Consider the following 22,063-nt stretch of genomic DNA (forward strand, 5'->3'; position numbering starts at 1 on the left):
CATTATAACAACCCATAGCCGCGATTAATACCCGTGATACTCGCCGGAAATTTCGGAGAATCAAATCAAACGAATTAATGCATAGACGCTCCACCCCGTTGTATAAATAGATGCCTAAGCTCCTCCACAACTCGCTCACTCCTCTTAATCCCCCTCTAATACACGGATTTTCTGTAATTGGAGCTTCTTTATTTTATTTTTCCGGCAACCGGGTTCCGGCCAAAACAACACGTTTTAAGGTAATTTTTATATGCATATTAACGTCGTTGAATCAATTAACAAAACTCCTAAACCTATTTGAACAAACATAGAACAGAAACCCCAATTGATAAAACTAGGGTTTATGTTTATATGATGAAGAAGATGATGACACTGGTGTTTATATATATATATAATTCCTTATGATTACCCTGAATAGACCACATAGCCCACTGGTTAGAACGCTTGGTTTACACAAGACAGACCCGGGTTCGAAACCCTGTTCACGCACCTTCTTTTTTATAAACTGCTCACGAATATGAATCCTAAAGCAACTGGTAAGGCACGAACATCACATATATTTTTAATACCTTACAGTTTATTTATTAATAACTAATAAATCATTTTAATCAATTAAAATTCAAAATAAAATTATAAAAAAAACCTTTTTAAGTTAAATAAAAATTATATAAATTAACTATAAAATATATCTCACCTTTTCACATTTATAAACCAAGTTTCTCGCTTTCGTAAACCGGATCTAAAAATCGTTTAATAAACGTAAGGTAAGCTTTAAAATTCCTAAAAATTGTTTTGTCAACGTAATAAATATAAACATAACTTATAAACAATAGTTCAAACGTTTCGAGCATATAAACTTCGTTTCCTAGCCATTAAAGTGCTTAATTAATGTCAACAACCAACCTTTCGTTAAAGCATAAATAATGATATAATAATCAAAGGGCCGTAGAATTTGTAATAAATTAATATTCATACAACTAATCAACCTTAAAATCCCGATAGAGTAGTCGTTAAATGTTGCGTTTATTCTTATTTATAGTTCGTACGGATTGATCGCTTCGGTTCCTTTGACGCCTCCGAGTTATTCTTATTCCTTTTTACTTCAATTACTAAGGTGAGTTTTCACAACCCCTTTTTAAATGTTTTAATGTTTTGGGGTGGCATATGTATTCATTATAAAATTCAAGTATTATTACTTCGATTACTTACAAACTACAATTCAATCATGGACTCGTGTGCTTATTTGTTTAATTGTTATATACGTGGAATTCAAGTGGTTGCCTCATTAAGTATGATCATACGCGCCCCTTTACACTCAGGTCCAATTGTATCGAGTGGAAAAGGGACCTCATTATCCAAGTACGTTGGTAGCCCAACTGGAAAGGACCTTTGTTTGTTCTTTACACTTAGGTCCATTACATCGAGTGTAAAGAACCCTTATGTGCTTTTCACAAGTTTTCACGGAATTGTATGGATTTTTCGTAGTATTTAAACTGTGGAAATCTCACCAGCTATATTTATAGCTGACCGTATTTTATACATATGTTATAGGGGTAGGGGAGCGTTCCACCTTAGAGTAAAGCACCCGCGCGAGCGGTAGTGGACGAAGCGGAAGCGAGAATGTCGGCTTGAGTAACGCAAACATTGGTGAGAATCCAATGCTCCGAAAACCTAAGGGCCCCTCCGCGCATCAGAAATCCTTGCTTACGCTCTGGAGAGAAGGATCTTTTCCAAGATAGACCTATTGCCCTTATTACTCCAAGAGATTCAAAGCGGCTTTAGATTAGTAGATTAGACAATTCCTACTGCTGTGCTAAAGGCTAGAGAGGCAAGAAGAATATCTTACTCAACAAGGGCTTTGCATCTGACATTCATTGGGCTTCCCTCTTCGGGAGCCAGCGGCCCGGCGTTTTTGCGCAATAAACCCTTCCGGCCAAAGACAGTCTCTTTTGAAAACAGGGACCTCCTACTCCGAGAACTCAAGCATGAGGATTTATGCCTTTTTCAAAGAGTCTTGGAGTATAATCCTCCCTTGGCCGAACAGGCCCCGTACAGCCGCAAGAAGTTTTTCAAGACTTCTTGGACGAGCATGGCGACCAACTGGACCGGCTCCATTTGGACGTATACCAGCGAGACCAGTTGGAACTACAGTTTTTTGCTCTGGTGAGGCAAGGGCTCAAAAGGGATGGCCCCACCTATATCAGAGAACGCATTTTCTAAATGGAATGCGTACTGGCTCTGACTGCTATCTATGATGCGATCAGGAAGGAATAGCGCAAGGGCTTAAGTCATCGATTCAAATCATCCTCGCGAATGGGTTATCCCTGTATATTCAATTTAGGGCAGCGGCTCCCTCTTGCACAACTCTCCCGAACAGCCCAAATCTGATTCACTTTCAGAACCTCTTCGCCGATTCCTAACCTTAATAGCTTATTCAAAAAGTTTTATAGAGTAAGACCGTTACTAAGAAGGAAAACCCCGACATCAAGCCCAAGCCCTTCTCCTCAAATAGCACTAGTTGCCTTTGAAATTCTAAAAAATCCAAAAGGTGCCCTCCAAGTTCTTATATGCTTTGATTTGATTCAAAAGAAGTTCGCTTTCTCTGCTCTTCAAAAAACACAAATATCGCCTTTAATTCATCATTGGACTGGTTTTCAGTTCAAGAGTCCCCTATTGTGTTGATGCCCCTATCTTCAAAGGCAGAAGAAAAACATCATATTTGAATAATTTAGAAATGAATATCTGAAAAATGACGGATGGAAGGCCAGGTTTCTCTCTTTTGGTGGTAAGCTCACTCTCTTAAAATCAGTCCTTTCCCCTATTCTTATACATACCTTGGCAGTGTGGTCTCCCCCTAAAACCGGGATTTTATGGGATTCCAATAGTGAGCACAGGCACCACTGGATTGCTTGGGACAACATTTGTCAATCCATGAAGGAATTGGGTTGGTAATTAGACAGGAAATTTGCATGCCAAACTTGCGGGGGCTTATGTTGTTGGTCAGTTTGTCTGGGGCAAGTTTATGAGATCTAAATAGGGTCATCCATTGGATGTGGTGTCTAAGCCTATTTCTTTCTGATTTAAGCTCTCATGTTTGGAGGAATGTTTTCCCTCATGTTAGTACCATTATGGGCAACTCTCATTGGGTGGTAGTGTGACATCTGACCCGATCCGACCCGACCCAGGTACCCGTTTCTCCGATCCGATCTCTTTCTTTTATGATTTAATATTTATACTTATATTTTACTTTTAATAATAATATATATTTTCCTTCCCGCCTCTTTCTCTCTCTTTCTTTCCGCCGTCCCGTCCCTCTCCTTCTCTCTTTCCGCCTTCTTTTCCCTCTTGTCGCCGTCCCGCCCTTACGCCTTGTTTCCCTCTTTTTCTTCTAACTCTTTGCTTGTCCTTTGTTCCTTCCCGCCTAAGGTTGTCTGCGCAGCTCCACGCGCCAGACCCCTTACAAGGAATCCTGCGTGAAGACCACCTGTTTCAGCGATACGCGAGACGAACTCTTCTCGCAGCGCGCTAAGAATTGTAATTCTTCTCGCAGCGCGCTAAGAACGGTAGTTCTTCCCGCGACGCGCTAAGGATTTGTAGTTCTTCTCGCAGCGCGCTAAGAATCGTAGTTCATCCCTCGACGCGCGAAGAATTATAGTTCTTCCCGCGGCGCGCTAAGAAATGTGATTCTTCCCGCGGCGCGCTTAGAAATGTAGTTCTTTCCGCGACGCGTTAAGGTTGGTTCTGTCTGCCTTCGCGCTCGCGCTCTCTTGACCTTCTGTGTCTGCCTTCGCTCTCGCGCGTGCGCTCGAGTGTTCTCGCGCTGAACCCTTTGAGTTTTCTTCTGTTTAATCTAGCCATTTGCTTTTGTGTTGTCTTATCTTTTGTGTTGTTGACCTAATCTGCTTTATGTCTGAAAAGTTACTTTCAGCGCAGCATGCGCACCAACCCCATTGGTTGGCAGAAAAAGTGACTGACATTATCTTTTGAGATCTGCTTTTTCCATGCCTGACCAGTACCTTTATCTGAACTGCCCATGCCTTTTTACTGTTCCCTGTCAGCTTTTTCTCTTTTTCCCTGCTGCCATATCTTTTGATATCTTTTGCTTTTGGAATCTTTTGCTTTTTGAGATCTTTTCCCCTTTTTCTAGGGATTGTGTTCCCTAGGGTTTCTCTATAAATAATAGTATTATTTTTCCTAACACTACACACACAAAACACTTAATCTCTCCTATTCTCTCTTGCTCCTTGCTCTCTCTGCCGTCCTCCTCTCTGCCTCCGTCTTCCTCCCTGTTCGGTCCTGCTTTTCCGGTAATATATATATTATATATAATAATTTACTTAAGCAAACTTATAATCAAGACTTAAAACAAATCATTAAAACAATAATCTTATTTATAGGTTAACTTGTGCTTGTTTAAAGTTGGTTCTTGCTTTATCTTACACCGCATCGTTTATCAAGTGAGTAATCTCGTACCTAATCCCTTTTTGCTTTTAATGTTTTGGGATGTTCATGTGTTCATACAAACTTAGAGTCTTAAACTTGTTTATGAACTTTAGTCGCGCAGTATCCCATGTGTTGAGGACGTTTACTTGGCTGTTTATTTGTATGTGTGTATCATTAACCGCTTTGTTCGGCCTATTCCGCAGTTTTCATGGATCCATTAGATGAACACGGGAGACCTATCGTTTACGGTTTTCTTTGTTTACACTTGCACAGATGTTTTCTCGTTTTTGTGCTCAATTGGGAGCACGGATTGAACTATGAACTATGAGCTATGATCTATCTAGGCTTGATCACAATCTGATTGCACCCTTGTTAAACACCAGACATACACGTGTTGCGCGCAGATTTATTGTTATCTATTATTATCTATTAAACTTGATTTCTCACCAACACGCAAGTGTTTGACGTTTATTTTAACACATGTTCAGGTTTGCAGTAGCTGTTCTGGAGCTTGTGGACACATAGGGAGTTTTCTTTATTTTGGACCTAGATTAAAATGTATCAAGACAAGTTTTGCTGTTCGAATATTATGATTTATAATATATTGATTTATGATGATTTATGTTATCTTGTGTTTACCTTGCGCGTGCGCGAATAAATGTATTTATTAAATATTGACACCCAATAGTGTCACGAGTAATGAAACAATATGTGGCGCCCCGATGTATAATCCGCCTTTGGTCGGGGTGTTACAGGTAGGTGCTGGTGACATCAGCTTGAGCATGGCTAACCGGGGTGCTGGTACTTTTTCTGTGCAGAATGTGGATCTTAATACTCCTTTTAGAGAAGTTATTCAATCTGCTGATTTTTCTACCGGATTAAGCGCGCGTTGCCTTGATTTGAGGTGAACTCCTTTTCCTCTTCTTCCGGACCGGACCCTTCCATGCGAGAAGCTGGGTGTGATAGGTTGCATTCTGTTCTCCTTCCTGGGTCCACACCAATCCATCCCAACTAGGTTATCAATCAGGATACAGCTCGAAACCTTGCAAGCGGGAAAGCTTCTATCTCTTATAGAGAATCGACATAGGCGAAAGAGAACTACAAGAAGTCGACAACCTTACTAATAACTAAAAAAGGTGCTTTCCTTTACTAATGCACCGGAGCCGTAGCGAAAGCGAGTCTTCATAGGGCAATTGTCACTGCTTATGGACCCGAACATGGCTAACCGGGGTGCTGGTGCTTTTTCTATGCAGAATGTGGATCTTAATACTCCTTTTAGAGAAGTTATTCAATCTATTGATTTTTAGAACCATTCACCTATCATAAGGGTAAGAGTCATTGCCTTCAATCGGTAAATAGATCGAGGGGAGGGGGTGTGAGGTTATTCCCATATCAATCGATGAAAGAGAACCAGGGAGTGGTTAGAAGAAATTATTTAGGTAACCTTTCCTTAGAGGACCGACTATACTACTAGCGACTTAGATCTTGTGAGAAAGCAGAAAGTCGGGTGCCCGCAGCTACTTAAAATGTGAAAGGAGTGATGTTAGCCTAGCAGTAAGCACTCCTTCTACTCTTTAGGAATCCCCTGGAAATCTAATGATGAAGTGATGGGTAAGCTCAAGTAATTCCTACCTTCCCTAGAGAAATGAGAAGAGATAGAAGTCAGATTAGCTCTCCAAAATGAGTAGAGAAGAAAGTCTAGCTTCCCAAGCTAATCATCTCTGTCAACAATTGGTTTACATTCATTCCCAGTGAACAGAGAAGCAAGCCACCTTCACCAAGCAAGGGCTTTCCTTAAACAGTTGACCTTACTTCGTAACCTTGGCCTCTCTTTCTTTATAGTTCGACTAGGTGACTTCGTAACTGAAACCTACTTTTTTTCTTACTGTAGCGTAGGCCTTCGCCACTTCAAACGGCCCCTTCACCCCTCTTTTTTTTCTTAGAAAGAGCAGGGCCTTACTTATTCAGAGGGTGGGGGAACCCGTAGGAAGGGGGGACGAACCACCGAATTGACATCTGAAATCGCCAACATGAACACAAACGAAATCTTTAATTTCGTATAGAAAGAAAACGAACCACTTCTATTCTTGGAGCCCACAGAGCGGTATATGAAGAATGGCTTTTTGGTCCCTTTCGTCCAGTGGTTAGGACATCGTCTTTTCATGTCGAAGACACGGGTTCGATTCCCGTAAGGGATAGGTACTCATTCCCGGCCGCTTTCAGTTAGTGTTCATTGCTGAGTGATCGCTCGCTATCTGGCTAGAAAAGGTGGTCCGGAAGCTTCATTGAGTGCATTTTTGGCTCTTTGACATTGTAAGGCGGGAAGTCATGAGCAAGGCACTTACAAAGGCCTTTCGCAGCTCAAATCCATGCATTAAGCCGCTAATCCCTTTTCTAGCAAAGTCCCATCAGGCTACCTCATCGGGAAATTCAATTCTTTCACCGAACCAAAGGGGCACGATGAATACATTGATTATCTGGCTCCGATCATCGCTAGAGGCCCGTCGACTATAATACACTGTTCGAAATTGATTCGTTTCTGCCGAAACAAAACGGGATTGGCTATCTTAACCTTAGCAGTTTTGCGAGCAAATGTAGACGAATGCTTGCAAGACCAGCAAAGCCCTACTTATTAAGAGTGGACTCTTTGGCACCTTAGAGGTCATAGGGCTCATAGACATTATCTATTTATTATATTTCCTTTATGGGGATCATAGATCTCTCTTTTCAAAGTTGGCAAAGTGAGAACGATGGTTCCGCAATAACCAAGTCAATCCAATCCTCAAGGGGAGAGGGGCCCTTATCCTGGGACTTAACTTAAGGATTTAGGGATCCCTCAAAGGACCGGGTTCAGGCTCAACCAAGTCTTCGTCCACCCTTTCTCGAACCAGATCCATGCCTTGGGCTTGTGTCCCATCTTCGGTAGGAGTCCAAACAACATTATCCATTTCTAATTCCGAATTCTCATCCATAGGTGGAAATTCTTCTATAACGGCATCAATTGGTTGTTTTGCTTATTCAACGACCCCTTAAAAGCATCTAGGAAGAAAGGACCGAGTTGATTCTATAGCTGCATATTCAGTAACGATTCTATCACAACTTATTTTTTCTTCTTCACTTGCAAATAACCTATTTGATTCAATTGCAGCTCCTTCTATGCTATCAATCCCATTTTGTTCACAGCGTCCTCTTCTGGGAAGGAATTGATGTAAGGAATCGAAAGTAAGCCTTGACTTTCCCCGTTCTTTGTCTTCTAGGCATCGGAGGGGAATGAAATTCCTAATGGTTCTCCGCCTTTTAACCCTTGCCAGGGGAGAAGGTACGAACTTCGCGTCTCTAATGGAACGAACGAAGTGAAACGAAGTTCCGCAAGGCACTTAAAAAAAGGTATTACTTAAGGCAAGGAAAGTGCCAAATTGGACTGCCTTTTTGTAGACTTCTTCTGTCCTGACCTGCTCTGAGCTTCCTGGAAATGGGTATTAAACAAAGGACATAGTCGGATAGGTAAAACCTCTTTTTCGAGTGAAAGGCCTTATGTTATGAGGGTAAACCTCCTAACCAGGCTACTAAGTGCCAAACTCTCCTCTATAATAAGGGTGGGGTATCCGAATCGACCTCCAACACTTATTCCGGATATTGTGATCTTGGATCCAGGTCTAGGTACTTTTTCTGATTCGATCATTTCGTACCGTGATTAGAGAATGAAGGACTAGAAGACACTTAGAATAACTAGGTTATTTAATAAACGAGACATTGGTTTTTTATTGTGATTTGATTTCAATTTGTATTCTTATTTGAACTTGTGTACTTGGCAATTTAATACATTAATGTTATTATGGTCACTTAATAGTGCCACGTGTGTTTGGGCAATCTGTACGTCACACTCGGGCGTTTCCGCTTAAGCCGGGGTGTTACAATTATAGAGGTTAGATAGTATACTTTAAATATTTTAAATATATTATTTGTTGAAACTTGTTATAGCAATCATTTGAGACATTTTATTTTATAGTAATCATTATTTGTAATAGATTTTGGGCTAGGTATACCCAATGGGTAGGGCTGTAAACGAACCGAACGAACACGAACAAGGCCTTGTTCATGTTCGTTCGTTAAGAAAATAATGTGTTCACGAACGGTTTACGAACACTTACCGAACGAGATTATGTTCGTGTTCGTTCATTAACGAAATTGATGTGTTCACGAACGGTTCACGAACACAAACGAACACAAATAAAATCGACATAGCCTATAGATTGAGACCAATGTATTCATCAATGTGAATAGTGAAAGACTGTAAACGAATCGAATGAACATGAATAAAGGCATGCTCGTGTTCGTTCATTTAACTTTAAAAGAACACGAACACTTAATCGAACAAATATTTATGTTCATGTTCGTTTATATAAAAAGGGGCATTTGTGTTCATTTGTTTAAAATCTAAACGAACATAACTGAACAAAGATAAACGAACATAAATGAACAAGTATAAATGAACACAAAAACATAAATGAACTTAAATGAAAACATTTAAATGAACGCAAATTAACAAATATAAAAACCTTTAATCAGATTACCTATCTAGATAATATTTAATTATGTTCTATTAATACATAAACAAACATAAATAAACAAACAAACATAAACGAACTTTCATGAACATAAATGACGAACGGAACATGTGTTCATGTTCGTTCGTTTAATTAAACGAACACAAATTTTTTGTTCATGTTCGTTCGTTTATTAAATAAACGAACAAAAACGAACTTCCTGCCGAACGGTTCATGAATAGTTCCCGAACGTTCGATTCGTTTACAGGCCTACCAATGGGTATTTTGACAAAACCCGATTGGAAACCCGAAACCCGATGGGAAAACCCGAAACCTGATGGGTAATTACCCGATTAAAACCCGACGAGTTTGGGACAAGCTTTCATAATCGGGTATGGGTTTGGGAATGGCTAAACCCGACCCATTGCCATCCCTACGGAGAAGGAGGTTTTAGATTTTTAGCGTTAAATGGAGACTGGGATGGACGGACGGTGGGTGTATCACTTTTAATTTATTTTTATAAATGTTATAACTTTTTAATTTATTTTATAATTTTAAATACATATTTTAAATATTATAGATTGTATTAAATAAAAATTTGAAGATAAAAAATGGAGAATAAGAAAAATACCCTGTATCAAAAACTGAAAGGAAATTGAATAGTGAAGAAAAAGCTAACGTGATGCGGAAATGAGAAATAACAAGTCAAACAAGTCATACGCCCATACCCAATAGCGTTAGTTGAGATAGGGACGCCATCCTGTTGGCGAGAAAGAGAGCTGCATAGTAATAACAACCTTTTGTTTTTAATATTAAAATAGGTGTGGAAAAAAGGGAGCCAAGTGACGAGTAATAGGTGTGGATTTTATTTGAGTGTTCATATTGGCATTTTGAAAGAACATGGTATGATACGTGAATAAACAATTGATTCAAAATGGACCGATATTCTTTGGATATTATATATTTCTGAAAAAACGGTAGTCAAACTTTTGCGGCTCAACTCCTATTCGTTCTAATGTGCACGTCACCAAATTATATAAGAAGTTAAGAACGATGTGAAAGTGGGGTTGTAAAAAGGCCGAGCCCGACTTTGATTAAGCTTGAGCTCGACTCGTGAGTTATTTTTCAAATTAAAAAACGGCATGTTTATTATTTATTAATTAATTTATGTTCATTTTTAATTATTTTTATATTTTAAGGAAAATCTTAAACAAGTCTAAACTCGACTCAAGCTAGTGTGTAGACATGTGGAGGGTTACAAATGTAAATTATTTAAAGAGAAAGAATTATTAAAGTCGAAGTGCCGTATGATAACGCTATTAAAGTTCAGGAGTAAAAAACATAAATTCTTTAAAGAAAAAAATATTAAACTTTATGAGTCGTGTAATAACTCTATTAAAATTCAAAGGAACGTAAATTGATTAAAAACCCTATCCAATAACAAATTGCCATGTGGCACAACATGAAGGTTTTAAGCTACTAGTCACGTATACTTAAGAGTTTAATGTTTTGTTATTAGAGCGTTTCTAGTTCGTTCTTCATCCTTATCTTTATAATTACACTAAAAAATATTGCAATTATCTTTTCTGTTTAATTAAATAATATTTTTTATATTTTAATTTCTATAATTTTATTAAAAATTATTACATTTTCTCTATCATTTTCAATTAAGTAGTATATAATTTATGCATTTATTATTACATTTTATCTAATTCACTCGTAACCGCTTTCAACAAATATTAAAAAAAGATAATTCTTAAAATAGTCCATTATAAGAGAAAGAATCCATATTTAGCCCAAAATTTTTGAAAAATCCCAATCACATTTCTAAATGTTATATAATAAAATAAATAATGGGCGGTTGGTAAAGGACAGGGGTGGCCCCACTTTTAATAATTCATGCAAGGTGGGTCCCACATTTTATTTTACTTTTTAAATTTATTTAGTCTTTTAGCGGTAATGGTATTTTAGTAATTTCATACTTGTTTAAATAAAAAACCAACGCCAGTCCATTTTACGACCGTATATGTTACGTTTCAGGCTTTTGTAGAGTAGAAAATTTTGAATTTTGTAAGTTAGCGACCAAACTTGCAAGGTGAACCTACCACAGATCATTCGTGTAATTTTATTTATCGACAAATTATAATACTCTTAAATGTTAAATGACACCAATTTTTCTAAGTTATACTTTTTCAATCTTTTAAAGCATGCAACACAATTTTAACTTTTATGTAATATATAACTATTTTTAAAGCACCCACCCACCGGAACCCTACCTCCCGGCCGCCGCCACTCTTCCCTCTCACCGGAAAATCCTCCCTTCCACCTCACCTCAGCCACCTCACCTCAGCCACCACACCTCTCTTCCACCACACCGGAAAACCCTCTCTTCCACCACACCGCCGCCACTCTTCCCTCAGCCACCACACCTCACCGGAAAACCCTCTCCTCTCACCGCCGCCTCACCGGAAAACCCTACACAGTCACCACCCTCCACAGTCGCCGCCACCGACCCAGCCGGAAAACCGGCTCTCCGCCACCTCACCTCAGCCACCACCACATCTCACCGGGAAACCCTAATCTCCCACCTTCACTCTTCCCTCTCCTCCACCACACCTCAGCCTCCACACCTTCACAGTCGCCGCCAACCGACCCAGCCGGAAAACCGGAAAACCATCCACAGCCGCCGGAAACCCCTCTCCACAGCCGCCACCACTCCACAGTCGCCGGAAAACCCTCTCCTCCACCTCCACTCTTCCCTCTCCACAGTCGCGGCCAACCGACCCAGCCGCCCAGCCTCCCACCCCGCTGCTTTGACCACGATCCACGGCGGCATGGATTCTGAAGAATGGGAACATCCACGTAATCGGAAAGGGAAACGGAATGGTCATCAGACTCAAGGTAATAACAAGGTTTTATCGAAGTTTTTTGTCTCAAATCTTCCCCCAAAGTGTTCTTCGCAAGACTTAAAAGATGTTATGGGTAGCTTTGGTCGTTACGAAGGTTCCTATATAGCTAGGAAGCTGGATAAATGGGGCAAGAGGTTTGCTTTCGTATCGTTTTCCGAGGTGAAAGATGTCAAACGGTTGGGAGATGAGTTATCAGACGTATGGATCGGTTCGTATAAGTTGTTTATTGCGATTGCTCGGTTTGTGGATGGTGAGAATCTACATAGACCCGATTCTGGTAATAGGAGGAAGACGGCTTCGGTTCCTGTTTATAGTCATGCAAAACCTAGTGGTCATTCAAACCCTAGTTCCGAAGGATCCGATAGGAATGGGGTTCCATATGCATCAGTTGGTAATGGGCGTTCCTTTGTTGATTCTTTGTTAAATCGGAACAAAGTAGATGAGATTAAGGTGGATGATTCGGTGGAACGGTTTTCTCATTGGAAGGGATGTGCTCTTACGGGGAGGGTGGTGAATCTTCACACGTTAACTTCTCTGAAAAAGTTGGTTCGGAAGCATGGTTGGAGATCATTAGAGATTAAGTATCTGGGAGGGCTTTCAGTGGTGTTGGTATTCTACGTTAGTGGGGATAGGGATGCCTTCCTGAATGACAAAGACAAATGGTCAGACTGGTTTGAGTTTTTAGAACCTTGGTCCGATAGAACTAGAGTGGAGGAGGGTCGGATCGCCTGGCTCCAAGTTCATGGGGTTCCGGCTCAGTTGGTGTTAGACGAGGTATTCGATTTGATTGGAAGCAGATTTGGCAAGGTGGTTCAATCGGCTTTCTTATCAGGTGAAGAGAACAACTTATCGTATACTCTCATCGGTGTGTTGAGTAAAGAGTGCAAACGGATTGTGGATCGGGTGGACATTAATTGGAGGGGAAAAATATTTAAAGTGTGGGTGGATGAAGATGTTGGGGAATGGATACCGGAATGTGTAGTAGAGTATGAAGAGGATGATGGTTCCGTTTTACCGGAGGAGGATAAGTGTGATGATAATATCGTGCAGGATGAGTTCCATAATGTGCATCGTGAAGAGGGCGAATGTTCTCAAGCTAATGAGTTTTCTGTCAGGGAATATGCTGTTAATGGGTTGGATGGTTGTGTGAACGATAATTCTAACGTGATGGTCGGTGAATTTTCGAACTCTTATGAACATTCTAATGAGGAGGCGGTCGAGAATGGTAACGTTGATAGTACTAATGTTTCTCTGTTGAAAGGCAAGGGACATAAGAAGTTCAGACGGAAGTCTTTATTTTCTAATCGGAGTGGGGGTAGTGGTTCTAGGGAGCGTCCTAAGAAGAGACCAATGGAGGATAAAGATATGTTTGATCTTGATAGGTTTATCGGTATTATGCACGTGCCTTCGGATGTTACTAGGGGTATCGAGACAGGTGTTGAAGGAGTGTTCTTAACACCGGATCTTAACAAAGGGATGTCTACTAATACGGAGGTGGTTCGAGACATCGAGGGAGAGACTGCGGAGCCCTCGATGATTGGTAGAGGTATAGATCCGGTGCAACACCAAGGTCCGATTGAGGTGGAGTTGGAGAAGACCATTGAGTTGAGTAAGGCGTTAGGTGTTGAGAATTTGCAAGATTTTGTTGCTAATGTCAAAGAGGTTCTTGTTTCCGAAGGCTATCAAGAAGGTGTTCAATGAATGTTTTTTCTCTGAACATTCGTGGGTTAGGGAGTTCTAGCAAAGCCGATTGGATTCGAGGTCTTCGAGTCCATCATGAGGTTAGTTTTATTGTTTTACAAGAGTCGCAATTTGTTTCCTTGGATTCTGTGGATGTGGGACGGTTTTGGGGTTATGGTGAGTATTCCTTTGATTGGGTTCCTTCGTCTGGAAGGTCGGGTGGGTTATTATCGATCTGGGATTCTCAAGTCTTTCGTATGGAAAGGGTGGTCAAGAATAATAATTGGCTTCTAGTTTCGGGCACTGTGAAAGGAAAGAGTAGCTCGTATCATATTCTCAATGTTTATTCTCCTCAAAATCTAGTTACTAAACGAGCTCTTTGGGGGGAAATTCGTGATTTGATCGAGGAGGGTAATGGGAGGTGGATTGTGGCAGGAGATTTTAACTCGGTTCGGTGTGCTGAGGATAGGCGGAATTCTTTGTTTAATGTGGGTGAGGCCAATGAGTTTAACGATTTCATTGATGATTCGAATCTTCACGAGTACTCCTTGAAAGGGAGGCGTTTTACTTTTGTCGCAGGAAATAAATTAAGCCGTATTGACAGAATCTTCGTTAATTGGGATTTCTTTATGGAATGGCCGTGTGCGGAGTATATTGCTCTCGAAAGGAATAAGCCGGATCATAGTCCGTTGGTTTTGAAAATTGGTTCTTCCAAGAACTATGGTCCCAAACCGTTTAGGTTTTTCAATTCATGGCTTGGTAGAGAGGATTTTGGGACGTTGATTAAGAAGACGCTTGTTGATGGCTCGTTTCATGGTTCTCCGGACGCGAGATTGTTGTATAAATTTAAAGCTTTGCGTGTTGCTATCACTAGATGGGCGATCGATTGTAAAGCCAAAGAAAAGGAGGAAAGGGTTTTATTGGAGCAAGAGTTGCGTGACTTGGACCAAACCTTGGAGGTCCGGGATTTGTTGGAAGAAGAGACATGGTCTTTAAGCGAAATTAAAAGACGGCTAGGCGAGTTGGATAATCATTATTACCGGGATTTGAAGCAAAAGGCTCGGTGTAATTGGGCGATTCATGGAGACGAAAATTCTCGATTTTTTCACGGTTTTATTAATAAACGTAAAGCTACAAATTATTTTCCGGGTTTGGAAGTGAATGGGGCGTGGGAAACAAACCCGGTTCTCATTAAAAAGGAAGTTTTGCGATTCTTTGCTGGTAAGTTTAAAGAATCTATTACACATCGGCCTCGGTTGATTGGATATGGGTTTTCGGTCTTGTCTTCGGTGGAGGCGGATTTTTTGATCAGTGATTTTTCCGTGCATGAGATCAAGAAGGCGGTTTTTGATTGCGGTGGTGACAAAGCTCCTGGGCCGGATGGTTTTAATTTTAGGTTCATTCGGTTTTATTGGGATTTGTTCGAGAAGGATTTTGTGGATATTCTTGATCATTTTCATAAGGTTAAAAGTTTTTGCTCGGGGGTTGGTTCGTCTTTTATCACCTTAATTCCTAAGGTAAACAATCCGTCTTCTTTGGGGGATTTTAGATCGATAAGTCTCATTGGTTGTATTTTAAAGACTGTGTCGAAGGTGTTAGTGAATCGACTCAAAACGGTTATGAATAAGATTGTCTCAGAGCATCAGTCGGCTTTCTTATCCGGGAGATATATTCTTGATGGCCCTTTGGTGGCTAATGAGGTTATTGCTTGGGCTAAGAAGAGGGAGAGAAGAATTTTTATGTTCAAGATTGACTTCGATAAAGCCTTTGATAATGTGAATTGGGAGTTCTTGTTGTCGGTTCTTTCTCAGATGGGTTTTCCTTCGGTCTGGTGCGATTGGATTAGTGGTATCTTGTTGGCGAGCAGATCGTCTGTTCTTGTTAATGGATCTCCTACATTCGAATTTGGATGTCATAAAGGCATTCGTCAAGGTGACCCGCTATCGCCTTTTCTTTTTATTATTCTGATGGAGGCTTTTTCAGGTATGTTGAAACAAGCCTGTGATATAGGTGCGTTTCATGGTATTACTCTTCCTAATGAAGGTCCTACTTTATCCCATCTTTTTTATGCGGATGATGCTATGATTATGGGAGAGTGGTCTTCTTTTAATTTTGATAACTTGAAACGTATTCTTCGCATATTTTACTTGTGTTCGGGGCTAAAGATTAATCTCCATAAATCAGTGTTATTTGGAGTAGGTGTAGAAGATGGTGAGATCGATATCCAAGCTGGTTTCATGGGTTGTAAGCCGGGTAGAATCCCGTTTTCTTATCTAGGGATTATGGTTGGCGCTAACATGAATAGGGTGGTTAATTGGGAACCGGTTGTGTCCAAGTTCAAGAAGAGGCTATCTAAATGGAAAGTTAATTCGTTATCTATTGCCGGTCGGTTAACCCTTATTAAATCGGTGCTGGATAGTCTTCCCACTTATTATTTTTCGCTTTTTAAGGCACCCAAGAAGGTTACCAATGATTTAGAAGCTTTGATGAGAAGGTTCTTATGGGGTGGTTCGGATGAAGTGAGGAAGATGTCATGGGTGGCTTGGGAGGTAGTCACCAAACCTATAAAAGAAGGGGGTTTAGGTATCGCTCGTTTAGAGGTTAATAATCAAGCGCTGATTACTAAATGGCTTGGGAGATTTCTAAATGATCATCACGCGATGTGGAGAAGAGTAGTGTTGTCTATTCACGGGTCCTCGCGCTGTTGGGGGTTTGCTCCGGTTAATAATGGAGTTCCCGGGGTTTGGAAGAATTGTGTTATGTTTTGGAACAAATTTAAGGTTGATGGTGTGGGTTTTAATAGAGTGATCCGGGCCACAGTTGGGAATGGTCGCCAAGTTCGGTTTTGGACGGATTTGTGGTTGGGTTCGGCGCCGATTATGGACAAGTATCCGTCCTTATATGCGGTAGAAAAACATAAAAATGTCTTGTTAGCAGATCGGTTGGTGGTCACTGGATCTTCTCGTCGCATTGTGTGGGATTGGCTTAGAGCTCCTTGCTCCCAACAGGAGGTGATCGAGAAGCAGGAGTTGGAAGATCTCCTTCAAGGGGTGGTGATGGTTGACCGTGAAGATTCATGGTCTTGGGCGGTTGGTAGCTGCAAAGAGTTCGAGGTTTCGGCGATTAAAAGATGGATGGTGCGGTCCGTTGTGGATGCTGGGAGTTCCAGTTTCCAATGGAGCGATTGGGTCCCGAAAAAATGTAATATTTTTATGTGGAGGGCCGTTCTGGATAGTCTTCCAACCAAGCAGGCTTTAGCTAGACGTCATTTGCATTGTGATGATCATATTTGCGCTTTATGTGAGAGTAATGAGGAATCGCTCGAGCACTTGTTAACCGGGTGTTTCATTTCTATGGCCGTTTGGAATGCGATTGGTTCATGGTGCAACATCCCTAGATCTTTTGTTTTTCATGTCAATGATTTGGTGGAAGTGCATAAGGTTTGTGGTGCGACGGGGAATAAGAGATTGATTATTCATGGAATTGTCATCATTACTTGTTGGAGGATTTGGCGGGCTAGGAATGAAAAGATTTTTTCGGGCAAGAACACTAAGGTGGCAGAAATGGTTGCGGATATAAAATCTTTGGGTTTTCTTTGGTACAAAAATAGATCTAAGATAGGGGTAGTGGATTGGAAAAGTTGGTGTTTATTTGATGTAACGTGATTGTTGGTTTTGGTTTTTGGATTTCAGCGTCTTTCTCCGTCTTGGTGATAGTCGTTGGTTGTGTTTGTTTTTAATGAAAGTCAATTTTCAAAAAAAAAAAAAAAATATATAACTATTTTTAAAGCCAATTATGACGTCATCTGGTTTTAGTATAATTTAACTAGTTTGACCGATCTAATTAACGCAAAGCCAATTCATTAATTAATACGGTTTTTTAAATATTGAAAAAATTAGAAGTGGTCTATATATGTATCTTTTGTAGAAAGAGAGTGGGAGTAAAAAATGAAGGCTGCAGTAAATAATCACAAAACCGACTTATAAGTTAAAAAAGATATTAATAATAATAATAATAATAATACAAACATTATACATTTCTCCTAGTTGTTTAAATTTTTTGTTTAACTAACGTTATTTGTTTATGTGTTATACATTATATTCATTTAATATCAATAATTACAACCTTAAATGAAAACTTTAATTCGTACAATAACTACTAAAATCCAAGTGAATTAAATACCTTTCATGAATGCAAGCAATATCATTAATTCATTTTCATTATTATTATATATTTATTAATACTAATAAATTGACTTTAAGAATTTAAATAATATAACTATTTTTAATCGCTAATAAGCTTGTGGTGAAGTGATAAGAAAGAGATTTTGGTATTTCATGTGACTCATGCTCGATTCTTGGCCCAATCATTTAGTTTTGACAACACCAGGTGATGATATGAGACTAGGCAAGTAGATGACTTTCACTAGTTGAATTATTGAATTGGACGTATTTTATCTCATCAAATTGTTGTGCCTTAAGCCGAATGCTCACTAACATTGGTTTTAAATAAGGGTTTTTTCCATATCAAAAAGCAAGTATATCCGACGTGATGAATTTAATAGCCCATTTAAAAATTTTGTTGGCTGTCTAAAAAAAATATCAATAATAATTACAATGCTAAGTATCAAAACTTCAAGGCGTACAAGAATTACAAAAATCCAAGTGAATTAAATACCTTCCATGAAATATAAACAATATTACTGTTATTGTTATTATATTTATTAATATTAGATAATATGACTTTAAGAATCTCAAATATTTATAAACGAAACATTTAAAAAGCTCTTTTGTTACTTCTTATATCATCTCAAGTCATCAGATTATTTTATTTGTAAATGAAAGCTTCTCATGCATTTGATCCGAATTCATGGGTACATGTCTCATTAAACTCATAAAACCCTTAAATAGGCTATAACATATCATTATATTAAGAATTAATCTCACCAAATATTTGATGTGAAAATCGTATCATAAGGATATACTAAAAAATAATATCAATTTTTTTTAAAAAATGTTATTTATAATTAAGAAACAATTTTATAGTAAAAAAAATAAGCGAGTCACGTGTCTCACGAAACCCAGATAGCTTTTAAACAGGTTATAACATCTCATTTATTTGTGAAACCATTTCATCATCAAACCCTATAATAAATAAAAATAAAAAATACATATATAAATATTAGAAACAAAAAATAAAAACAACCCACTCCGTGATTATCCTGACTGACCTGATGCAGTTGCTGACTCAGCACCTTTGACAATCACATCTTGGAATCCTCAAACACTATAAATCCATTCCACAGTAGCCAGCCACCCTTTGATCTGTGCAGAAAACAAAAACATGGCTGCTGCTCGGAGAATGTCATCGCTGCTTTCTTCTTCTTACTTCCGATCCATCGGTATAACCCGGACGTTATAGATTTTATTCACTCTTTTAATTTAGATCGTACGATTATTGATTTGTTTTTATTTTCTCTTATGCCGGCCTATTTTGAGTAATTTGATGAGGTTGATAGATCATCATTTTAAGTCAATTCAAATACGCCTAATTATAGTATCATCTAAAATCTCACCTAATTCTTGTCTCGATCTATTTGATATACGTGTCTCAGTATGATTTATTTAATCACGAGTTCGACTTCATCTCTAATTGTACCGACTCATGCAACCTAATCAAACTTGTGATTATGGTTAGTTGAGTTTGTAATAAGTTTTAGACAGAGTGAGAGTTTTTCGATCTGAATTCATAGTGTGTGTTTTACGTTTTGGTGAGTTATATGATCAGTTCGTTATTGAGTAATCCGGTACCAGGAATACTTACTAATTATAGGACGATCAAAAGTGTCACCTAACTCACGTCTCGATCTGATATATCAAGTAATTTGAAAGCTGGATATGGAGGAGGCAGCGGTTTGTGGTGCCGATTTTTGATATATGTGTTTCAGTGTGTATATTAATTCATAATTATATGTTTCTAATAATAGGTGTAATGAATGCAATTTTTGTCTTTTTTATGAACTTGTGTTGTGTTGATTAATCCTTATCTTTAGCATACTGTTATTGACTTTGGCCATCAACTGCATAATTCAGGCAGAGGGACCGCAATCAGTAGGTTTAGTACAGCTGCTGCTGCTTTAGAGGAACCGATAACTCCACCTGTCAAGGTTGAACTCACCAAGCTCCTCATCAATGGACAATTTGTGGATGCTGCATCAGGTAACTAAAACTCATGTGAATAATAATAATAATAATAATAATAATAATAATAATAATAAAAAGGTGTTGTTAATTACTTAAATTGGCCATCTTTGATACAGGGAAGACTTTTGAAACCTTGGATCCAAGAACAGGGCAAGTGATAGCCAATGTTGCTGAAGGGGATGCAGAAGATATTAACCGTGCAGTGTCTGCAGCACGCAAAGCATTCGATGAGGGCCCGTGGCCTAGAATGACTGCCTATGTAAGCTTTATTCTTTAGCTCTTCTTTCCATTAAACATTTTCTTGCTGCTTCATTTTATTTTATTTTATATTAACAGGAAAGATCTAAAGTACTGTTGAGATTTGCTGATTTGGTTGAGAAGCATGCTGATGAAATAACAGCTCTTGAAGTTTGGGACAATGGGAAGACGTATGAACAGACAGCATTAGATGAGATACCACTGTTCATTCGTTTGTTTCGTTATTATGCCGGTAAGCAGCATAGGATGTAGAAATATCAGTACTGTATAAACTTTTTTTGTCTTGAAAGCCAACCATCTTGGTTCTGTTTGCTTCATAGGTTGGGCTGATAAGATCCACGGGATGACGATTCAGGCCGACGGGCCTCATCATGTTGAGACCCTGCATGAACCGATTGGTGTTGCAGGTCAAATCATTCCATGGAATTTCCCTCTTTTAATGTATTCTTGGAAAGTTGGGCCTGCATTAGCATGTGGTAATACTGTTGTACTTAAAACTGCTGAACAGACTCCATTGTCTGCCCTCTTTGTTTCGAAGCTTTTCCATGAGGTAATATTAATATAATTTTATTTGTTATCATAAAAAATTTTCTAGTTTTAATAGTTAGCATCATCTTGTATCGTGTTAACAGGCAGGACTTCCTCCTGGTGTGTTGAATATTGTGTCTGGTTATGGCCCAACTGCTGGTGCTGCTCTTGCTAGCCATATGGATGTCGATAAGGTTGGTTTAAAGATTGAATCTTGTAATCATTGAATCATATTTATGGCTTACTTTTTTAATGAACTTTGTTTAGCTTGCTTTCACTGGATCCACCGAGACGGGTAAGATCGTTCTTGGATTGGCTGCAAAAAGCAATTTGAAGCCAGTGACTTTAGAACTCGGTGGGAAATCACCTTTCATTGTGTGTGAAGATGCTAATGTTGATGAAGCTGTTGATCTGGCACATAATGCTCTATTCTTCAATCAGGTTTGCTTATCGGCGTCTTAATTATGTGTAATATCATAGAAAAAAACTTAATGATTTGGTTTTATTTGCAGGGCCAATGTTGTTGTGCTGGATCGCGTACGTTTGTACATGAACGTGTTTATGATGAGTTTGTAGAGAAAGCAAAGGCCCGTGCATTGAAACGTGTGGTTGGTGATCCCTTCAAAAAGGGTGTTGAACAAGGCCCTCAGGTATTACATGTTAATAATTACTCAAAAACAAAACGAAAAAAAAGTTACAAATTTAATTTGCTTTTGTGATTATTGTCCAAACTACAGGTTGATTCTGAACAATTTGATAAGATCTTGAAGTATATTAGATCCGGGGTTGACAGTGGTGCTACCCTTGAAACTGGAGGCCAAAGATTTGGCCCAAATGGATATTATATCCAACCAACTGTTTTCTCAAATGTGCTGGTAACATGTTCAACCACCGCTCAAACAAAAAGGTGACATTTTTATTTCTTTTTAATCAAATTTAGCTGATTTTTTCCACCTTATTTCATACAGGATGACATGTTAATAGCCAAAGATGAAATCTTTGGGCCGGTGCAGTCAATTCTGAAATTCAAGTGAGCTTTGAAGCATCTCTGATGATATTATTTTAATTTTTTCGTTCACATTTATTAATTTTTCTTTTTTAACAATAAAGAGATATCAACGAGGTGATTCGGAGGGCAAATGCAACCGACTTTGGGCTAGCTGCTGGTGTTTTTACACAAAATCTTGATAATGCTAATAGATTAACCAGAGCATTGAAAGCAGGAACCGTGTGGATCAACTGTTTTGATATATTTGATGCTGCAATTCCGTTTGGTGGTTACAAGATGAGCGGGCATGGTAGAGAGAAGGGAATTTACAGCCTTAATAACTACCTGCAAGTTAAAGCTGTTGTTACTAAACTCAAGAATCCAGCATGGCTTTAGTTCTCTTAAGTTTGTATCTCCTTATCATGTATTGATCTGTCTTTATAGATATTGTGGAGATCTTAATAATTATGTTATCCTATGTGCAAGACAATGAAATAATGAATCCAT

The 22,063-nt window shown here is 39.0% G+C and overlaps 1 non-coding gene across 1 annotated transcript; it reads left to right on the top strand.

Annotated features, from left to right (window-relative positions):
• Nucleotides 1–6,569: 6,569 nt before the first annotated feature.
• TRNAE-UUC (transfer RNA glutamic acid (anticodon UUC)) lies at nt 6,570–6,641 on the top strand. Its single transcript has one exon. It is a non-coding gene; the product is annotated as a tRNA-Glu (tRNA).
• Nucleotides 6,642–22,063: the final 15,422 nt, after the last annotated feature.

Source organism: Bidens hawaiensis, unplaced genomic scaffold, assembly GCF_021521415.1.
Source record: "Bidens hawaiensis isolate Kalapana, Puna unplaced genomic scaffold, B.hawaiensis_p1.1 tig00022487_1, whole genome shotgun sequence".
Taxonomy (NCBI): Eukaryota; Viridiplantae; Streptophyta; class Magnoliopsida; order Asterales; family Asteraceae; genus Bidens; species Bidens hawaiensis.